This window comes from Macaca thibetana, chromosome 14 (genome assembly GCF_024542745.1).
Source record: "Macaca thibetana thibetana isolate TM-01 chromosome 14, ASM2454274v1, whole genome shotgun sequence".
Classification (NCBI taxonomy): domain Eukaryota; kingdom Metazoa; phylum Chordata; class Mammalia; order Primates; family Cercopithecidae; genus Macaca; species Macaca thibetana.
The window spans coordinates 120,489,720-120,513,172 of NC_065591.1; the positions used below are offsets into that span (position 1 = coordinate 120,489,720).

The following is a 23,453-nucleotide window of genomic DNA, read 5'->3' on the forward strand; positions in this document are numbered from 1 at the left end:
AGAACAATAACTGCTAAATGGTTAAGATAACATGTGATCTTAAATCTACCAAAAAGAAAAATAAAAACATAAAATAACTTTGGGTAGGAGAATATTAACCAAAATTAAAGAAAAATAAAATCAGGTTTTTGATTTGTTACTACCAACATTTTCTGTGACTGAGATCGGAAATATACTCAAAAATCAAAACTAATGAAGTCTTCCTCTATAAACATTTGATATTCACATAGCATCTAGAAACCTCAGCTCTCCCTGCCTCTCAGGGCTTCTTCCCTTCTTTGCCCAATCTCACAAGCTCATTTTTTAAAATCACATTCCAAAAGGATACTTATTAGATACCATCTTCTAATCTTCTCTTGAATCTATCACTTCTTGTTCAGTCCCATAGCCCAAGCTTCAGTAAGGACCATCATCATTTCTTACCTGAAAGATTACTAATATGCTTTGCCTTTGAACTCCTCCCCTGCATACCCAACTACAAAATACAGAGTTTATCAGCTCACACTGCAACAGCAAGTCCTTCAAAAGCTCCTGTGGTGAGTAATGATGAGCACATCCCAACTGTATAGCATGTAGTTTTGCAATTTAATCTAATTTTACGCAGAGTCTTTCGGCTCATAAAAATCTGGAGGGTCTGAAAGAAAAAGCCTTCAGAGTAACCAGTTTCTCCATCTGCCCCAGACAACTGGAGTGGAAACAGAGGGTATCACCTCATGAGAGGGTGCTGATTTCTAATCACAAGTATATCAAAAACTAACATGATAAACTTGCATAATCCCACTTTGGGCTGTAATCCTCCATGGACATAGACAAAAAGCCATTACCAGCTCCCTCTTTCAGAGCGTTCTAAGAATGAAATAATAGATGTGGCTGAGACTTCTACACTTGACCTTGGCTGAAAGGCAGAGAAGCAATGTGACTGAGACTTTTGAAGAACAGTGTCCAGATCCATATTCTAAGAGATGCTAATTCACTAAGTCTGGAAAGGGATCCAGTTAGTTCTGATGATCAGCCTGAATTGAGGGCCACTGGTCTACAGGATTAAACGCAAGCTATCCCCACATATCCCAGCTTTTATCGTCTGGGCCCTGTCTATTTCCAGACTGATCTCACTGGCTACTCCTCCATGCCCTTTCTTGGCTTCCAGTTATATTGAATGATTTGCACGTATTCGATTCATGAGCTGAATGTTCATTTCCTTGCCTTCATGATTCTTTAAGTGCTGTTTGTTCTTCCTGTCATGTTAGCTGTTTCTCTGATGCTTTGCTCAAGCAAACTCCTTTATTTTCTCAGTTCTATCACTACCTTCTACCCAAAGCATTCCTGGGAACCGCCAAGTTATGATGTACAAGCAACATTTTATTTCAAATTTGCCAAACTGGTTTCCAAAGTGGTAACACCAATTTATTCACCCAACAGTAGTATATGAGTTCCCACTGCCCCCAAATCCTTGCAATTCCTGGCATCATCAGAATTTACAGTATGCTAAAAAGACAGAGATGAAATGGTATCTTCTTTTAATTTACAATCCCTTGATTTTGAGTGAAGCATAGCATCTTTTCATTTGTTACTAAGATTTCTTTTTGTATGAATTGCCTATTACTACCAAAATCCTGTTCATTTTCTCTATTACAATGACTTTTATGTGTTGACTTCTAGAAGATTTTTGTTTATTAATATATTGGAAAAATAATCTTTATAATTGACATGTATTGTAAAACACTGGATTCAAGTCTGAGACTGTCCCCTCAATTTACAGTACCTCATCAAAAAGAAGGAACATAAAACTTTATTTTCTTCTTTATGAATATAATCACAGATTAGGTAGTTTGCTGAAATTTTCACATAGATATGTGAAAGAACAAGTATGAAAATAAATATCCAATAAAATAATTTAAATTTTCATCTGAACAAGAAGGCCTTACAGCCATCACCCATAGTATTTCAAATTTATCCATTATATCTTCTGATTTGGGTTTGGCCTACAGTGTTTTTAAAACTGTATTTGAAAACATTTAGGTATAGCACAGCAAGCACAAGTTTGCCAATTCCATTACCACACCCAGCCATTTTCCTTAACTAACATTACCTGTATAGATGCTTAATGTATTTAGATTTACCAACTCCTGAAATAAATACATAGCTAATAGCTTGGCTCTAGGACCACAATGTCCCAATTGTGAATCCTGGTTATTTAAGAATTAAATCAAATAAATCAATGTAAAGTACTTAGTGGCAGGCAGATAGAAATAGCTCAATACATGCTAGCTATTACTACTGTTTATTAATTTGGAGAACTTATTCTGGGCTGAACCTACCAAAAGTAGAAAACAAGGTTTCCAAACAAATTCTCAGGATATTTAGAAGAACAAGCAAGCAGTCACCAGTGCTCAACAACTCAAAAGACAAAAGAACATTCTTAACAATTACTTTTCAGCACATCGAGGTTTCACTCAGCTACAAGTCAATATATCTTTAGAGATCAAAGACTGTTTTCCATATTGGCTGAACCATCAGCTTTAGCTTTGGAGAATAAAATCTCAAATTTAACATTATCATGTTGAATAATTCAGCATGCCCTGGTGATCATTCATTTACGTTTTGTTTTTCTGCTCCATTTCACAAGAAGATGTAAAATTAAGCTTCAACTCCAAGCATGTGTACAATTATTCCATGGTATTAAAGGTGAGAAGAGAAATGACCTGCAATTTGGTAGGCTCACATTTATTACTCCTTTTGAAGAAGTGGTCAAATCACTGAAATGTAGTCCTACATTTTTTGGTGCCTGGTGCTTGTAGAAGAGAAATTGGCTCTGCTTCTAATCCTTTTTCAGTCAACACTCTTTAGGAAATACAGAGTGCTCTGGTGTATTATAAGGTAATCTTTGCTAGTTGGAATATCATTTTCCCCTTGTCTTACATAATAGATTTCTAGAGCTACATAAGTGTGAAACAGAGGAAAGAGAGAAGAAAAAAAGAATGAGAATAGCAGCCAGTAATTGAGAATGCAGGATCTGAATTTATACTACCCTAGGCTACATGCTAGTCACTTGACCACAGATAACTATTCCACACAGTTTCCTCATCTGTAAAATGGGGAGGCTAATAGCACCCGGGGTTGTCAGAAGAATAAGTGAAACAATCCACGTAAGGTGCTTAACAGACTCCCCGGAAACCATTCATGAAATATCAGTTACCACTATTGGTATTTTTCTCACTGTTAAAGCTGTCTGGAATAAAAATAACTTTTGTATGCTATATTGCTCATGTATCTATCATGCATGGAGTGTAGCAGGCAAATATTAGTTTGGTTAAATTGTTAACACTAGAACAATGCCTCCACTAATAAAGATTGATTCTGAAAAAGGTGTTTAAATTTCCAAACTGATCGATTTGGGAGTTCTAAGATGACAGTACAATAATTGATAACAAGATTATAAATGACAGATTTGTATTTAAATTTATGTTGCAATGTCTTATACTTTCTTAGCATTAATTCCTAAAAATGTGACATTGGCAGAAGCTAGGTTAAGGGTAAATTGGATATTTCTGTACTACTTTTATAGCTTTTCTGTGAGTCTAAAATCATTGTAAAATGAAAAGTTAAAATAAATACACACAAAATTCCTAAAAATTGACAGGCTGTACCAATTTTTACTGCCTGGGTCTATTTCAATGCATCCTCACAAATACTAAAAATAATGACTTACAAATTTTCCAGTAGGTGAAAAACTGTATCTTCTCTTAGTTTGCCTTTTACTGACTTAATGAAGCTAAACACAATTTCATATTTCTCACTTTTATTTCTTCTTTTGTAAAAAAACTATTCATATTTTTGCCAACCTTTCTACTGAGTATATTGTATACTACTACAACTTATAACATCAAACTACAGTATAACTGTATGTTTAATCAAATTATTTGATGGAACTATTAGCCTTTTGAGAGCTGTAACAGTGAGTTACAGTCAAGAAAATTCCTTGAATGTATACTGATGTTATTTATTAAATGGTTTAATACACAATATTGAATTTTCTGCTTAAAAGACCTCAAAAAGAAATTAGTCTTGAATGGGATTATATCAAAGTAAAAAGCTTCTGCACAGCAAAGAAAATGATTACCAGAGCAAAGAAAACCTCCACAGATCGGGAAAAAATACATCTTATAAGGGGTTAATATCTGAAATATATTTTAAAAATTCAAAGAATTCTACACAAAAAAACAACAACAAAAAAAACCCCAATTAACCAATGGGCAAAAGCACTGAACAGACATTTCTTAAAAGATAACATACAAATGGTCAACAGATATTATGAAAAAATGCTCAATATCACTAGTCATTAGGGAAGTACAAATTAATACCACAATGAGATATCATCTTGCATCTGTCAGAACGGCTATTATCAAAAAGACAAAAGATGGTAAGTGTTGGCAAAGCTGTAGAGAAAAGGAAACAAAGGAATCCCCATACACTTTTGTTGGAAATATAAATTGGTACAGCCATTTTGGAAAACCATATGGAGGTTCCTCAAAAAACTAAAAATAGAATTACCATATGACTCAATAATCCCACATCTAGATATATATCCTGAGAACTTGAAATCAATATGTCAAAAAGATATCTGCTCTCCTTGGTTCACTGCAGCCTTATTTACAATAGCAAAGTTATGGAATCAACTTAAGTGTCCATCAATGGATCAGTAGATAAAAACAAATGTGGTATACATACACAATGGAATACTATTCAGCCTTAAAGAAAATCCTGTCATTTGCAACAACATTGATAAATCTGGAGGACATTATGCGCAGTAAAATAAGCCTGGCAAAGAAAGACAAATATCACATGGTCTCACATGTAGAATCTGAATCAACTAAATTCACAGAAGCAGAGTTGAATGGTGGTTACCATGGGCTGACAATGGGGAAAGTGAAGAGATGCTGGTCAATAGGTACAAAGTTGTAGTTAGGAGGAGTAAGTAATAAGTATTTAAGGGGGAAAAAATAAATAACTTCAGAATATGAATCACTAAAAAAAGAAATGTGCTGGTCTTATATTTGCTTCAGGTATTCTTCCAATAGAGGTATTTAAAAAATATTTTTAAAAGAGGTATGAAAATATATTGTTATACGTTTTTATTTGTTCTGCCAGCTCAACTTCTAGTTCATTTGGTTTTATGTTACCAAGTACCACATGGAAATGAGAAGTCATTCAAAAATACATTCCTGATACAGTTCCATTTCAGAAGTGATCAATGTCTGTCTAGTTACAAAGTAATCATTGGACTTCTGGTTACTGGTCTGCCATGTAAGGAGCTCAGAAGTCGCCACTCCATCCTAACAAGTAAAAAGCTGAACAAAGTGAAAATCGACAGATCTTCCTTAAATCTGTCACAGAAGTGGGTCACAGAACAAATCACTATCCCCCTTCCAAATTAGAGGCAGACAGGTAAATATAAAGAATTGCAACTTACCCAGAGCAGAAATCCACAAGCAGAAACCTCTGTGGGAACAAGTGCTAGGGCAGAAAAACTTAACCTATAATTGATAAATTGCTAGAGGCTCAGGGATGACAAGTCTGAGCATTAAAAACTCTAGAACCCAGTCACTGGGGAGCCACACACTTTTGTGAGCTCTACTAGGTCCTCACAGTAAATATCTGAAAAAAATCTCCTTGTGCTCTTAAGAGGGAGAGGAGACAATAAACTTTTGAAACACACCCAAGTACTATGCTTTTAACAAAGTCTGCCCTCAGGAAAAACTCTTACCACAGCCTCATTTTCTGGAGTAAGAAGAAAATCCAGCTCCAGCTTCTTTGAGCTTTCCACTGGGGAGAAGGGGAATACTAAACTCCAGCCCGCGCCAGTCATCCTGTCCTACCTAAAGGTACAGGACGGAGGGTTGTGGACTGAGATTTACGTGTGAAGTTCACAGTTCAGAGGCACAGGCTCACAAAAAGACTGAGACCTAATCACAGGATTATAGAATGCTTCCCCCCTACACACACCTTACCATCACATTACTAACAGGCTATTTACTATACTTCTTTCACCCAGTACCTTATGTCCACCTTCAACAAAAAATAACAATGTGAACTAAAAGGAAAAAAACACCATTTAAAGAGACTGAATAAGCATCAGAAGAAGAGTCAAATATGGCAGGAATGTTGGAATTATCACACCAATAATTTAAAAGAACCACGATTAACCTGCTAATAGGTTTAAGGAAAAAGTAGGCAATATACAAGAACAGATGTAAGCAGAGAATTGGAAATTATAACAAAGAATAAAAAAGAAACGCTACAGATCAAAAACAGAAATGATGAATGTCTTTGATGGATTCATTAGTTGACTAGACACAACTGAGAAAAGAATTGGAGCTTGAGGATATCACAATAGAAACAATCAAAACTGAAATGCAAAGAGAAAAAAGACTGAAGAAAAGGAACAGAACATCTAGAAACAGTGGAAAAACTACAAAAGGCATGATACATACATATTGAGAATACCAGAAGGAGAAGAAATGGAGAAAGGAGCAAAACCAGTATTTCTAGAATAATGACTGAGACACCAAACCACCGGTCCTGGAAGCTCAGCTCAAAATATACAAAATATATATTTTGCATGGCCTCTCATTTCCATAAAACAGGATAAATTGCATCACCCTCCTCAAAACAACTTCAGAAAATCCAAGATACAGAAAATATCTTGCAAGAAGCTGGAAGGGTGCGGGGGAACACCTTTATAGAGGGTCAAAATCGGAATTACATAATATATTCTCAGAAACCACAGAAGAGAGTAGAGTAAATGTTTTACGTGTTAACAAAATAACCCCTACCCAGCAACCTAGAATTCTGTACTCTGCAAAATTATCCCTCAGAAGTGAAAGAGAAATAAAGCTTGTCAAATAAAAATTGAGAAAATTTGTGGCCAGCAGATCTGCTCTGTAAGAAATGTAAAAGAAGTTCTCTAAAGAAAAAGAAAATGATATAGATCAGAAACCTGTAGCTATATGAAGAATGGAAAAGTAACGGAGAAGAATAAGGGAAGGTAAAATACAACTTTGGTTCATTATTCTTAATTGATATAACAGATAGCAGTTTGTTCAAATAATAGCAACAACAATGTACTTGACTATGTATGTTTCACATATATATATGGGTACGGGGGTATGTGTATATGTATATGTTTATGTATGATTTCTATATGTAAAATGAATGACAGTAATAATACAAAGGACAGAGAGGAATTACAAATAATTTTTATTACAAGGCACCTGCACAATCCATGACGCAGTGTAATTATTTGAAAGTGAACTAGGATTAGTTATAATGTATACCACAACCTCTAGTGCAACCACTAAAAAAAAAAATTGTTTTTTCTTTTTTTTGAGATGGAGTCTCATTCTGTTACCCAGGCTGGGGTGCGGTGGCGTGATCTTGGCTCACTGCAACCTCCGCCTCCCAGGTTCAAGCGATTCTCCTGCCTCAGCCTTCCGAGTAGCTGGGACCACAAGCACATGCCACCACGTCTGGCTAATTTTTTGTATTTTTAGTAGAGACAGGGTTTTACCATGTTAGCCAGGATGGTCTCGATCTCCTGACCACATGATCTGCCTGCCTCAGCCTCCCAAAGTGCTGGGATTACAGGCATGAGCCACCACACCTGGCCTAAAAAAAATTTTTTTTTAATGTAATTGATATGCTAAGGAGAGAAAATGGAAACATATAAAATGCTCAATTAAAAACACAAAAAGAGAATAGATCATAAATGTTTTCACCACACACGCAAAAAAAGGTAACTGTGAGCTGATGGATATGTAACTTAGCTGCAGTAATCATTGCACAATGCATACACATATCAAAATATCACATTCTACCCCTTAAATATATGTAATTTTTATTTGACAATTATATATATACCACAATAAGTTGGGAAAAAAGACACAAAAAGGAGACAAAGTATGGAAAACAAAAATAGGGACAAAGAACAAAGGCAATAAATACAAACAATGACAGACAGATATTAATCCAACTATATCAATAATCACTTTAAACATCGTGGTCTAACATACCAATTAAAAGACGAATTGTCAGAGTGGATCAAAAACAGGACCCACCTGTCTAAAAGAAATCAACTTTAAAGATAAGACAGATTAAAATGATAAAGATATGCCATACTAATTTTTTAATTAAGAAAGCAAAAATAACTATATTTACTTCAGTCAGAGCAGACTTCAGAGCAAAGAAAGTTATGAGGGATAAATAGGGGCACAGAGTAATGTCAAATGGATCAATACTCCAAGAAGAAATTAAACAATCTTTAATATTTATGTGCTTACAGACTATGAAAGTACTATGAGGCAGGGGCCGGGCGCGGTGGCTCAAGCCTGTAATCCCAGCACTTTGGGAGGCCGAGACGGGCGGATCACGAGGTCAGGAGTTCGAGACCATCCTGGCTAACACGGTGAAACCCCGTCTCTACTAAAAAATACAAAAAACTAGCCGGGCGAGGTGGTGGGCGCCTGTAGTCCCGGCTACTCGGGAGGCTGAGGCAGGAGAATGGCGTAAAAACCCGGGAGGCAGAGCTTGCAGTGAGCTGAGATCCGGCCACTGCACTCCAGCCTGGGCGACACAGCGAGACTCCGTCTCAAAAAAAAAAAAAAAAAAAAAAAAAAAAAAAAAAAAAAGAAAGAAAGTACTATGAGGCAAATACTGATTAAATTGCAAAGAGAAATAATTATAGTTGTAATTATTTAACACCCTCTATAAGAAATTATTTAACACCCCCCCATTAGAAATGAATAGATCCAGTCGGCAGAAAATCAGTAAGAAAATAGTTGACTTAACGGTACCATCAATCAACGGGATATAATTGATATTGATAGAATACCTTAACAGATTACACATGCTTCTGAGGCTCATATTGAACAGTCACTGTATCTTGGGGACCACATTCTGGGGCATAAAACATACCATAACGAGTTTTTAAAAAATAGAATTCAAAATATGTCTGCTCTCAGAGTGTCAGAGGAGTCTGAACCAGAAGGACTCATCTTGAAGAAGCGCTGGGTGAAATGAGGCTGAGACCTACTGAGCTGCATTCCGAGGAGGTTAGGCATTCTAAGTCACAGGATGAGACAGGAGGTCGGTACAAAATACAAGTCACAAAGACCTGGCTGATAAAACAGCATGCAGTAAAGATGCCGGCCAAAACCCGCCAAAACCGAGATCGTGATGCAAGTGACCTTTAGTCACCCTCACTGCTCATTATACACTAATTATAATATACTAGCATGCTAAAAGACACCCCCACCAGCACCACAAGAGTTTACAAATGCAACAGCAACGTCAAGAAGTTACCCTATATGATCTAAAAATAAGACGAGCCCTCAGTTCTGGGAACTACCTACCCCCTTCCTAGAAAACTCATGAATAATCCAACCCTTATTTAGCATACAATCAAGGAATAACATAAAAATAGCCAACGAGCAGCCCATGCTGTTGCTCTGCCTATGGAGCAGCCATTCTTTATTCCTTTATTTTCCTAATAAACTTGCTTTCATGTTATGGGCTCTCCCCAAATTCTTTCTTGTGCAAGATCCAAGAACCCTCTCTTGGGGTCTGGATCAGGACCTCTTTTCAGTACTGAGACCACAAGGAATTAAACTATTAGTCAATAATAGAAAAAATTTCCACAAGGAATTAAACTATTAGTCATTAATAGATAAAATAGTTGAAAAATACAAAAAAATTTGGAGATCAAATGACACACTTCTAAATAAAACACAGGTAAAGAAGAAATCTCAAGAGAAATTACTAAATATTTTGAGCCAAATAAAAACGAAAATACAACTTACCCAAATTTGTGGGAGGCAGTAAAAGCAGTGCTTAGAGAAAAATCTATAGCATTGAATGCACACATTAGAAAAGAACAGAGGAGAACAATGGTGGCTAGGAGGCAAGACTAACTTGCAGTTCCCACTTGGACAGACAGAACAGCATGTGGAGACTCACATCATGAACTTTTGCTCCCAGAACCATCACAGGAACATACCAGGAAAACCAAAAGCATTCACAAACCCTTGGAAAAAAGCAGTTTGCTGCTGCAAACTCCATGAGACAGCCGAAAAACAGTGAGTGTCCAAAGTGTGAAATGGGGAAGTCTGCCTCTGAACATACCTCCTCACTGGGGAACCTGAAAATCCAGATCATGGAAGAAAGATTTAACCTTACCTAGAGCAGAAACAAACTTAGAGAGCTGAGTGAAATCTAAAAGTAGCAGCAGCAGCTGGAAGAGCCCTGTAGACACTTTACTGGACACATCCTGGTCCCTAGGGAGGCCCAGGGAAGCCATTTCTGACTTTACCTCACAGGGGTTCTTTGGGAGAGCTGCCAGTGGAACTGGGGACAGACCACAGGAAAAAGGAAAATTCCAGCTCGATTTTGTAATAACGTTGATGAAGCACAAATTTTCCTGGGCAGAATCCAGGTTGGGTGGGGGAAGCAAACAGGAAGTACAGATAGGAGTACAGAAGACAAGGTAGATGGGGAGGGGTGAAGCCTGAAAGCCTTGAGTGTTTTCTCAGCAGGGAGGCTTGTAGCCTGGGGCAAGATTTCAGCCCTGCTCACCAGCTGCCTGGATATAAACTTGGCACTGTTGGTGGGGGGCAGTGGGAGTAAGACTGGCCTTCCTGGCTGCATGGGAGCTGGATGAAATCCGTCACTGCCAGCTTTCCCCAGCTTCCCTAGCGACCTGTATGATGCAGCGGAAGCAGTCATAATCCCCCTTAGATCATAACTCCAATGGCCGGAGAATCACACCCCATCCCCCAAAGCACCCGCAGCAACTCTCACCCAAGCTCAGACACGCCTAACCCTACCCCCGCCTGATGTCTTTCTCTACCTGCCCTGATAGCTGAAGACGAAAGACCTAATCTCTTGGGAACTCCATGGCCTCACCCTTCACCTGAAAAACCAAACTAGGGATCCAGGAGACCTTAGGCCCCTGAGGCCAAGCTTGTACCCCCTCTATACTACCACAGCTGATGCTCTTGAAAGCGCCACCGCCTGGTTGAAAGCAAACCAATTCAAGCCATTACGGCAACTCATTAAAACACTGCTCCAAGAAAGGAGAAAACGACAGCTAATTCCACAACCTGTAACATCCTGGCTAACTACAGGACCTGAATCTGTCCACGTGACAACTTCACTGCTAGCATAACGAGCATTCGAAAAACCCAGTACGCTAAACAGAACTACAACCAAGGACCCTCACAGAGCGCACTTCACTCCTCTGCTACCTCCACCGTGGCAGGTGCTGGCATCCACGGCTGAGAGACCTGAAGATGGATCACATCAGACACTCCCCAGCACCAGCCCGGAGCCTGGTAACTCCGCCAGGTGGCTAGATCCAGGAAAGCAATAACAATCACTGCAGTCCAGCTCTGAGGAAGCCCCATCCCTAGGGGAAGGGGGTGAGCACCACATCAAGAGAGCACTCTGTGGGACAAAAGAATCTGAACAGCAGACCTTGAAGCCAAGATCTTTCCTCTGACATAGTCCACCCAAATGAGAAGGAACCCGAAAAAACAACTCTGGTAAGATGACAAAACAAGGTTCTTTAACACCCCCTAAAAGATCACGTCAGCTCACCAGCAATGGATCCAAACAAAAACAAACTCTCTGAATTGCAAGAAAAATAATTCATAAGGTTAATTATTTATTTATTATTTTTTTGGAGACAGAGTCTCACTCTGTTACCCAGGCTGGAATGCAGTGGCACGTTCTCAGCTCACTGCAACCTCTGCCTCCCGGGTCCAGGCGATTCTCCCACCTCAGCCTCCCGAGTAGCTGGGATTACAGGCACACCACCACGCCTGGTTTTGTATTTTTAGTAGACAGAGTTTCACCATGTTGGCCAGGCTGGTCTCAAACTCCTAACCTCAGGTGATCTGTCCACCTCAGCCTCCCAACCTGCTAGGTTTAAAGGCATGAGTCACTGTGCCCAGCCAGAAGGTTGATTACTAAGCTTCTCAAAGAGGCACCAGAGAAAGGTGAAACCAACTTAAAGAAATTTTAGAAATAATACAAGATATGGACAAAAAAATCCCCAGAGAAATAACATAATTAAAAAAAATCACAACTTCTGGAAGTGAAAGACACACTTAGAGAAATGCAAAATACACTGGAAAGTTTCAACAATAGATTCAAACAAGTAAAAGCAGGAACTTCAGAACTAAAAGACAAGGCTTTCAAATTAACCCAATCCAACAGAGACAAAGGAAAAAAATAATAATTGAACAAAGCCTTTAAGAAGTTTGGGATGATGTTAGATGACTAAATGTAATGTAATTAGTATTCCCAAGAAATGAGAGAAATCTAAAGGTTTGGAAAACATATTTGAGGGAACAGTCGAGGAAAACTTCCCTGGCCTTGCTTGAGATCGAGACATTCAAATACAAGAAGTTCAAAGAACACCCAATTCATCACAAAATGATCATCACCTAGGCCCACAGTCATCAGGGTTTCTACAGAAAAGAACCGTAAGAGCTGTGAGGCAAAAAATTAACAGCAGATTTCTCAGCAGAAACCTTACAGGCTAGAAAGGATTGGAAGCCTCTCTTTAGCCTCCTGAAATAAAACAATTATCAGCCAAGATTTTGTACCCAGAAAAACTAAGCTTCATAAATGAAAGGAAAAAAAAGTCTTTTTCAGACAAACAAATGCTGAGAGAATTCACCACTACCAAGCTTGAACTACAAGAAATGCTTAAAGGAGTTCTAAATCTTAAAACAAAATTCCAAAATACACCAAAATAGAACCTCCTTAAAGCATAAATCTCACAGGGCCTATAAAACAGTAATATAATGAAAAACTAACAAATAAGGTATTCAGGCAAAAACTAGCATGAAGAATAGAATTGATATGTTGAATGTAAATGGCCTAAATGCTCCACCTAAAAGATTACAGAATATCAGAATGGGTAAGAATTCATCAACCAAGTATCTGCTGTCTTCAAGAGACTCACCTAAGTATAAGGACTCACATAAACTTAAGGTAAAGGGGTGGAAAAAGATATTCCATGCAAAGGGACACCAAAAGCAAGCGGGAGTAGCTATTCCTATATGAGACATAACAAACTTTAAAGAATGGTTTAAAAAGACAAAAAGGGACATTATATAATGATAAAAGGACTAGTCCAACAGGAAAATATCACAATCCTATATATATATATGCATGTAACACTAGAGCTCTCAAATTTGTAAAATAATAACTACTAGACCTAAGAAATAACACAGATGGCAACGCATTAAGAGTAGGGGGCTTCAATACTCTGCTGACAGCACTAAATAGGTCATCAAGACAGAAAGTCAACAATGAAATGACGGACTTAAACTATACCCTAGAACAAATGGACCTACCAGATACTTACAGAACATTCTACCCGACATCTGCAGAATCTACATTCTTTTCATGAGCACACGAACATCCTCCAAGACAGACCATACGATAGGCCACAAAACAAGTCTCAACAAATTTAAGAAAACTGAAATTATAACATGTACTCTCTCAGACCACAGTGGAATAAAATTGGAAATCAACTCCAAAAGGAACCCTCAAAACTACGCAAATACATGGAAATTAAATAATCTGCTCCTGAATGATTGTTGGGTCAACAATGAAATTAAGATGGAAATCTAAAAATTCTTTGAACTGAACGATAACAGAGACACAACCTATCAAAACTTTTTGGATACAGCACTAGTGGTGTTAAGAGGAAAGTTCATGGCATTAAATGCCTACATCAAAAAAGTCTGAAAGAGCACAAATAGATAACTAAGGTCACACCTCAAGGAACTACAGAAACAAGAACAAACCAAACCCAAACCCAGCAGAAGAAAAGAAATAACCAAGATCAGAGCAGAACTAAATGAAATTGAAACAAGAAAAAAAATGGAAAAGAAAAAGAAAAGAAAAAACTGGCTCTTTGAAAAGACAAATAAAATCACTAGACCATTAGCAGGATCAACCAAGAAAAGAAATGAGAAGATAAAACTAAGCTGAATTAGAAATAAAATGGGAGCTATTACAACTAATACCACATAAATAAAAAGATCATGCAAAGATACTATGAAGAATTTTATGTGCACAAACTAGAAAACCTAGAGGAGATGGATAAATCCCTGGAAATATACTATACAACCCTCCGAGAGTAAACCAGGAATAAATGGAAACTCTGAACATAACAATAACAAGCAGCAATACTCAAATGGTAACAAAAAAAAACTGCCAACAAAAAAAAAAGTCCAGGACCAGGTGGATTCACAGCTGAATTCTATTAGACATTCAAAGAACTGGTACCAATCCTAATCACACTATTCCAAAAGATAGAGAAAGAGAGAATCCTCCCTAAATCATTCTATGAGGCCAGTATCACTCTAATACCAAAACTAGGAAAGGATATAACAACAACAACAACAACAACAAAAACTACAGACCAATATCCCTGAAGAACAGATGTAAAAATCCTCAACAAAATACTAGCTAACTGAATCCAAGAGACGATCAAAAAGATAATACACCATGATAAAGTGGGTTTCATACCAGAAATGCAGGGGTGGTTTAACATACCCAAGTCAATAAATGTAATACACAACATAAACATAAAAACAAAAGTCACACAATCATCTCAATAGGCACAGAAAAAACATTTGACAAAATCCAGCACTGCTTTATGATTAAAACCCTCAGCAAATGGAAGGGACATACCTTATAAAACCCATCTATGGCAAACCCGCAGCAAACATTACGCTGAACAAAAGTTGAAAGTATTCCCCCGAGAACTGGAACAAGACAAGGATGCCTCCTTTCACCATTTCTTTTCACATAGTACTGGAAGTCCTAACTAGAACAATCAGATAAGAGAATGAAATAAAGGGCATTCAGACTGGTAAACAGGAAGTCAAACTGTCACTGTTCACCAATGATATGACTGTATACCTAGAAAACCCTAAAGACTCATCCAAAAAGCTCTGAGATGTGCTAAATGAATTCAGTAAAGTTTCAGGATACAAAGTCAATGTATACAAATCAATAGCACTGCTATACACCAATAGCAACCAAACTGAGAATCCAAATCAAGAATTCATCCCCTTTTACAATAGCTGCAAATAAATAAATAAATAAAATACTCAGGGATACACCTAACCAAGGAGGTGAAAAATCTCTACGAGAAAAACTACAAAACACTGCCAAAAGAAATCACTGATGACACACACAAATGGAGACACATCCCATGCTCATGGGTGCAATCAATATTGTGAAAATGACCATACTGCCAAAAGCAATCCACAGATTCAATGCAATTCCCATCAAAACACGATGATCATTTCTCACAGAACTAGGAAAAAAAATCCTAAAATTCAGATGGAACCACAAAAGAGCCTACATAATCAAAGCAAGACTAAGCAAAATGAACAAATCCGGAGGTACCACATTACCCAAATTCAAACTACACTAAAAGGCCACAGTCACCAAAACATCATAGTACTGGTATAAAAACAGGCACACAGACCAACGGAACAGAACAGAGAACCCAGAAGTAAAGCCAAATACAGCAAACTGATCTTTGACAAAGCAAATAAAAACATAAAGTGGGGAAAGGACACCCTATTCAACAAAATGGTGGTGGGATAATTGGCAAGTCACATGCAGAAGAATGAAACTGGATCCTCATCTCTCACCTTATACAAACATCAACTCGAAATGAATCAAAGACTAAAATCTAAGACCTGACGCCACCAAAATTCCAGATGATAACATTGGAAAAATTCTTCTAGACATTGGCTTAGGCAAAGACTTCATGACCAAGAACCCAAAAGCAAATGAAACAAAAACAAAGATAAATAGATGAGACTTAATTAAACTAAAAATCTTCTGCAGAGTATATAAACAACCCACAGAGTGAGACAAAATCTTCACAAACTATGCATCAGACAAAGGACTGACATCCAGAATCTACGAGGAACCCAAATAAATCAGCAAGACAAAACAACAACAACAACAAATAATTCCACCACAAAGTGTGCTAAGGGCATAAACAGTTATCAAAGGAAGATATACAAATGGCCAACAAACATGAAAAAATGCTCAACATCACTAAATATCAGGGAAATGCACATGAAAACCACAGTGTGATACCTCCTTACTTCTGCAAGAATGGCCATAATTTAAAAATAAAAAAATAACAGATGTTGGCATTGATGTGGTAAAAAGGAAAAACTGGTGAGAACATAAACTAGTACAACCACTATGGAAAACAGTGTGGACATTCCTTAAAGAATTAAAAGTAGATCTACCTTTTGATCCAACAATCCCACTACTGGGTATCCACTCAGAAGAAAATAAGTCATTATAAGACACTTGCCCACACATGTTTATAGCAGCACAATTCGCAACGGCAAAAACTGGAAGCAGCCCAAATGCCCATCTATCAATGAGTGGATAAAGAAAATGTGGTATACCAAGCAATAATACTCAGCCATAAAATGGAACAAAATAATGGCATTCACAGCAACCTGGATGGAGTTGAAGACCATTATTCTAAGTGAAATAACTCAGGAACGGAAAACCAAACATTGTATGTTTGTACAATGTGGGGAGCTAAACTATGAGGACACAAAGGCGTGAGAATGATACAATGGACTTTGGGGACTCGGCAGGGGGATGATGGGAAGAAGGTGAGGGATAAAAGACTACACATTGTGCACAGTGTACAATGCTCAGGTGATGCTGCACCAAAATCTCAGAAATCACCACTAAAGAACTTATCTATATAATCAAACACCACCTCTTCCCCAAAAAGCTATTGAAATAAAAAAGAAAAGAAGAAACATCTAATAACAGTAATCTAAGTTTTGCCTTAGGTAACTAGAGAAAGAAGAGCATATTAAATCCAAAGTAAAGAGAAGAAGAAAATACTAAAAACTAGAGTAGAAATCAACAAAACTGAAAAAAGAAAATTACCAAAACCATAAGTTAATTGCTTGAAAATATCAATAAAACTGAAAAGCTTCTAGCCAGACTAACTTAAAAAAAAGAGAGAAATACACAAATTACTAACATTAGATATCAATGAGGACCATCACTACAGATCACATGGACATTAAAAGGATAATAACAAATATTAGGAACAACTCTATCCCTGCAAATTTGTAACACAGATGAAACTGGCCAATTTTTAAGAAGCTACATCCACCAAAACTCACGAAGAAACAAATATAGGCCTTTAAGAAATCTAATTAACAGTTAATAGCTTGGCAAAACAGACACCAATAAGCCCAGATGTACTCACTGGTAAATTTTATCAAACATTTAAGAAAGAAATTATAGCAAGCCTCTACATCTCTTCCAGAAGACAGATACAGAGAGAAGTGCCTAACTTCTGGGAGGCCAACATTTTCCTAAGACCAAAACCAGACAAAGACATTCTAAGACAAAAAAACAAAAAAAAAAACAAAAAAAACCACTACAGACAAGTATCTCTCATGAACACATATGCAAAAATCCTCAAGTATTGGCAACTATAATCCAACAACATATAAAAACAATTATACACCGCTACCAAGTGAGATTTATCCCAGGTATGCAAGGCTGGTTCAACATTTGAAAATCAACTAATGTAATCCATCACATAAACAGGCTAAAGAAGAATACAAATCACACAATTTCACCAATAAATGCAGAAAAGTATTTAAGAAAATCCATCACCCATTCATAAAAAACTCTCAGCAAACCAGAAATAAAGAGAACTTCCATAACTTGAGAAAGAGCATCTACAAAAAACCTACAGCTAACATCATACTTAATGGTGACTGAAACTCTCCCGCCTGGATCAAAAACAAAGCAATGATGTTCCATAATCAATTATTTTCAAAACAGTGCCAGAATTCCTAGCTAAAACAATAAGAAAAGGAAACACAATGAAAGGAATAAAACTTTATTTGCAGATGACAGGACTGTCTATGTAGAAAATCAAAAGAACTGACAAAAAACTCCCGGCACTAATAAATGATTTAAAGCAATGCTGCAGAATATAAGGTTAATACACAAAAGCTAATCAGTTTCCTACATACCAGCAATGAGCAAGAGAAATCTTGTTTGGTTTTATTATTTTTTTTTTTTAGAGACCAAGTCTCACTCTGTCATCCAGGCTGGAGTGCAGTGGTACAATCATGCCTCATTACATCCTCAATGTACTGGGCTCAAGCGATCCTCTTGCCTCAGCCTCCTAAGTAGCTGAGACCACAGGCATGCACCAACATACATGGTTAATTTTTAAATTTTTTATAGAGATGAGATCTCACTATGTTGCCCCGATATCAATCTCCTAGCCTCAGTCGCCAAGCAATTCTACCTCAGCCTCCCAGAGTGCTGGGATTACAGGCATGAGCCAACACACAACAAGGGGAATTTGAAATTAAAAATATATTAATGTTTATAGTAGCAATAAAAAACCAAACTACACAGATAGCGATATATCTAACAAAATACACATAATAGCTATAAAAAGAAAACTACAAAACTCTGGTGAAAGATGTCAAAGATCTAAATAAATGGAGAAATGTTGCATGTTCATGAATAAGAAAGCAATATTGTCAAGATGCCAGTTCTTCCAAACTTGATTTACAGATTCAATACAATTCCAATAAAAATCCCAGCAAGTTATTTTGTTGATACTGATAAGGTGATTCTAAAGTGTTATGGAGAAGCAAAAGACCCAGAAAAACCAAGACAACACTGAAAGAAAAAAAAAACAAAGTTGGAAGGCTGACACTACTAGACTTCAAGACTTATAATAAAACCATACTAGGCTGGGTGCAGAGTGGCTCACGCCTGTAATCCCAGCACTTTGGGAGGCCGAGGCGGGCAGATCAAAAGGTCAGGAGATTGAGACCATCCTGGCTAACACAGTGAAACACCATCTCTACTAAAAATACAAAAAATTAGCCAGGTGTGGTGGTGGGCGCCTGTAGTTCCAGCTACTTGTGAGGCTGAGGCAGGAGAATGGCGTGAACCCGGGAGGCAGAGCTTGCAGTGAGTTGAGATTGCGCCACTGCACTCCAGCCTGGGCGACAGAACGAGACTCTGTCTCAAAAAAAAAAAAAAAAAAAAGAAAAAAACCAAAAAAGACACACTGATAAAGCGCTGTAAACCAAAATATACAAAGTATTCATAAAACTCAACAGTAAGAAAATGAACAACCTAATTAAAAAACAGGCAAAGGATTTGAACAGACATCTTACCAAAGAACACAGATATACAGATGGTAAATAGCATATAAAAATGCTCAACATCATATGTCATTAGGGAATTCCAAATTAAAACAATGAAATGCTACTACATAACATATTAGAATGGCCAAAATCCAAAAACACTGACAACAAATGCTGGCAAGGATGTAGAGCAACAGGAACTCTCATTCACTGCTGCTGGGAATGCAAAATGGCACAGTCACTTTCAAAGGCAGTTTGGCAGTTTCTTACAAAACTAAAAACACTTTTACCATGCAATCCTGTAATCATGCTCCTTGGTGTTTACCCAAATGAGCTGAAAACTTATGTCCACACAGAAACCTGTGTACAAATGTTTACAGCAACTTTATTCATAATTGCCAAAACCTGGAAGCAACTGAGATGTCTTTCAGTAGATGAATGAATAAAATGTGGTACATCCAGACAATGAATATTTTTCAGTGCTAAAGTGAAATGAACTCTCAGCCATAAAAAGACATGTAGGAAATGTAAATGCATATTACTAAGTGAATGGAGATATACTGTATGACTCCAACTACGTGATATCTTAGAAAAGGCAAAACTATGGAGACAGTAAAAAGATCAGCGGTTGCCAGGGGTTAGGGCAAAGGGAAAGATGAATAGGAGGGGCACAGAGGATTTTTATAATACTATTCTGTATGATACTATACTGGTGATACATGTCATTTTACATTTTTCTAAACTTACAGAAAATACACCTCCAAGAGTAAACCCTAATGTAAACTATAAACTTTGATAATGATGTATCAATGTAGGTTCATCAATGATAACCAATGTACCACTGTGGTGTGGGACGTCAACAGTGGGGGATGTCGCATGTGTGTCAGAACATGGAGCATATGGGAACTCTATTATTTCCTGTTCAATTTTGCTGTGAATGCAAAACTTGTCTGAAAAATAAAAAGTTATTGATTTTTTGAAAAATAATCATCTTCCATCTAAGCAGTGTTACTCAAAAAAAAAAAGTGTCAACTACCAACCACACAAATGCCTTCAGAGCTTCAAAAAGTTAATGCGGGGAATTAGATTTCAAAATGCAGTTCCTCATATATTCATGAAGTGATTTCTTTCAACTTCTTAAACATATTTTTAGGCCAGCAAAATGTCTGATCTTTTATATACATCTCCACTTATAAAATTAAAACTCTAACACATAACTTGCAAATCATCTAAAACTACATTAAATTCGCTGAGTAAAACTATAAAACTAGTAAATATTTTGTATTTTCAAGAACTTTAAATGTAAAGTACTTTCATATGTAAAAATATAGCCTTGATTGGCCAGGCACGGTGGCTTACACCTGTAATCCCAGCACTCTGGGAGGCCGAGGCGGGTGGATCACGAGGTCAGGAGTTCAAGACCATGTTGGCCAACATGGTAAAACCCTGTCTCTACTAAAAATACAAAAATTAGCTGGGCATGGTGGCGTGTGTCTGTAATCCCAGATACTCAGGAGGCTGAGGCAGGAGAATCACATGAACCTGGGAGTTGGAGGTTAACGTGAGCCGAGATTGCGCCACTGCACTCCAGTCTGGCGACAGAGTGAAATTCCATCTCAATAAATAAATAAATAAATAAAATAGAGCCTTGATCAACCGATTTCCAAACAGACTGAATAAATAACCAGAGTATTTTTAAAGTTCAGAAACTGTGTAAAGGAATAAATCAAAATCTCTTCCTTATATACTCCTGCCGAAATTTTAATTTGCTAATTCTTAATCTTAGGAATTATTGCTACCAGCTGGGCACAATGGCTCATGCCTGTAATTGCAGCACTCTGGGAGGCAGAGGTAGGTGGATCACTTGAGCTGGTTCGTGACCACCTGGGCAATACAGCAAAACGCTGTCTCTACAAAAAGTAGAAAATTAGCCAGGTGAGGCAGAAGGATCACTTGAGCCTGGGAGGTGGAGCCTGTAGTGTACTCCAGCCTGGGTGACAGAGAGAGACCCGGTCTCCAAAAAAAAAAGAGCACGCATTACTACTTACTACCAATTACTACTATACAAGCATGACAAAAATCAACAATTCTTGATAAGGCTGAGGAAGCAGAATGAGAAAAAAATATCCCAATGTATGCAATGTATGTAGGATCAGATTTCTATGAAAAGAATTTGTTCCTCTTTCACTCGTTTATTCACTAGTTATTTACTGACCACTCACATGGTGCTAAGCACTGTAGTAAGCACCAGAGGTGCGATATAGAAATGATAAACAATAAACCAGACTTCTTAGAATTTGTTTCTAGTGAGGAAAACAAATACTTTTTAAACAAACACATAAATAAAATGATAGTTTCATACTCTGAAGAAATAAGGATCTACTTCGCATAGGGTCAGAAACAGCCTTTCTAAGGAGGTGGTATCTAAATCAAGTCCTAAAGACTGAGAAGCTACCAGATGTGGCAACGGTGTGAACAGAGTCATGGGATGATCAAAGTTCAAGGCCTTGTTACAGGAAAAAACTTTGGCCTTTTTACAAACTGCCTGAAAACTGGTGTGACCACAGCATGGGAGTGAGGAGGGATTGTCCTGAAATGATACAGAGGAGGCAGGCATACCCAGATTGTGTAGGACCCTCATAGACCCTGGTAAGCAGTTTGGGTTTAGTTCTACATGCAGTGGGAATCTATTCAAGAGTTTTAACCACGATAGTAACAAGATTTGATTTACATTTTACACCATTCTGGCAGTTCATAAGGTTATAATAGACTATAGGATGCAAACATCAGCCCAAACAAGAGATCATGCTGGAGCTAGCTTGGTAACAATAAAAATGGAAAAGAAATGGACAAATTTTAGAAATAATTGCCGTTCTAAGAACAGTCTTTGCTCATGTCCTTGGAAGTCCCTTTGTTATGGGATTATCTGAAAAACAACGGAGGCTATCAATTATCTTTTTAAATGGATGAAGTTCAATGAAAAGACGGAGGGGAAAAAAAAAGACCTGATTTAAATTTCAGCCTGGACCTACCCTAAATACAGAAATGTATGCAAGTTACTCAACATCAATGAACAGCACTTTACTCATCTATGAAACGGGAATAAATGACAGCTACCTTTCACAGAAGCATTATGAGGTTTAAATAAAAGTCCTGGCAATCTGCATATATATTTTGTTCATATACATATGTTCTATAAACGTTAATATTTACTCCCACTCCTATAGTTAACAGCATTTTCTAATGCCCTGAATGGAAAAGGAGTTATTTAATACCAGGGAATGCATTTTTGATGATGGAATTTCAAGCAAGAGAACATTAGAACACAGGAGATATTTTGAGGCAAGGAAGTATTCCCCTAAACCAAGTGATTACCCCACCTACCATGACATAAGAGCATTCAGGCTACTGTATATATTTTAAAAATACTTGATCTTCAGAAAAATCAAACTATTAAATATTGATTAATTCTGCTTAAAATACAAAGGTAGTTAATACACTTTTTACTTAAATAGGAACCATTAACATCAACTACTATAAAGCTGACAGTGAAACATTAAAATCCTAAGTATTTTACTAAGCAACCATTATTCTTATACCAAAAAAACTAGATTTACAGAAGGAAAAGATCAAAACAAGACTTTTATTACAGCACATGTAGAAAAAAATGCCCACCACAGCTGGGCTTAAATTTGCCGCTTTAAAATGAACATTAAAAGCTGATGCTTATTTGCTAAAGAATAAAGCAATAAAAGATAGAATACTTTTAGGACCTAGTAACACTGATGTTAAACTCATAAAACATTTTATTCTGTGTAGTGGGGCTCAGTATAATTAGTGTCAGGGTTTATCTAATTTTGGCCTTTTAAAATTATTAAATTTCATATCTACTATGACATATTCCTGAGATTACGAGAATTTTTATTAATTTCCATGAATTTCAACCTAAATACATTAACTTTCTTGAGAAGGTTCCTCATCCACAGCAGCTGGTCTGTTTGTTCTCTAAACAGACACTTTTGTTCATTTACTGAGAGAACAGAATAAAAAGATAAGAGAGGGGATATCTGCAGCACGACATGTAATTCTAATTAATTACTATGAAAGGGAGGGAGTTGCGGGCTCACCACAGCATTACAGCCTTATCATTCAAGACAGCTTAAAGAACATTTTATCCACGGC

At 37.2% G+C, this 23,453-nt stretch overlaps 1 protein-coding gene across 9 annotated transcripts in view; it reads right to left on the reverse strand.

Annotated features, from left to right (window-relative positions):
* ARHGAP32 (Rho GTPase activating protein 32) overlaps positions 1–23,453 on the reverse strand; it is a 308,498-nt gene that overhangs the window by 106,746 nt on the left and 178,299 nt on the right. The window lies entirely within an intron of this gene.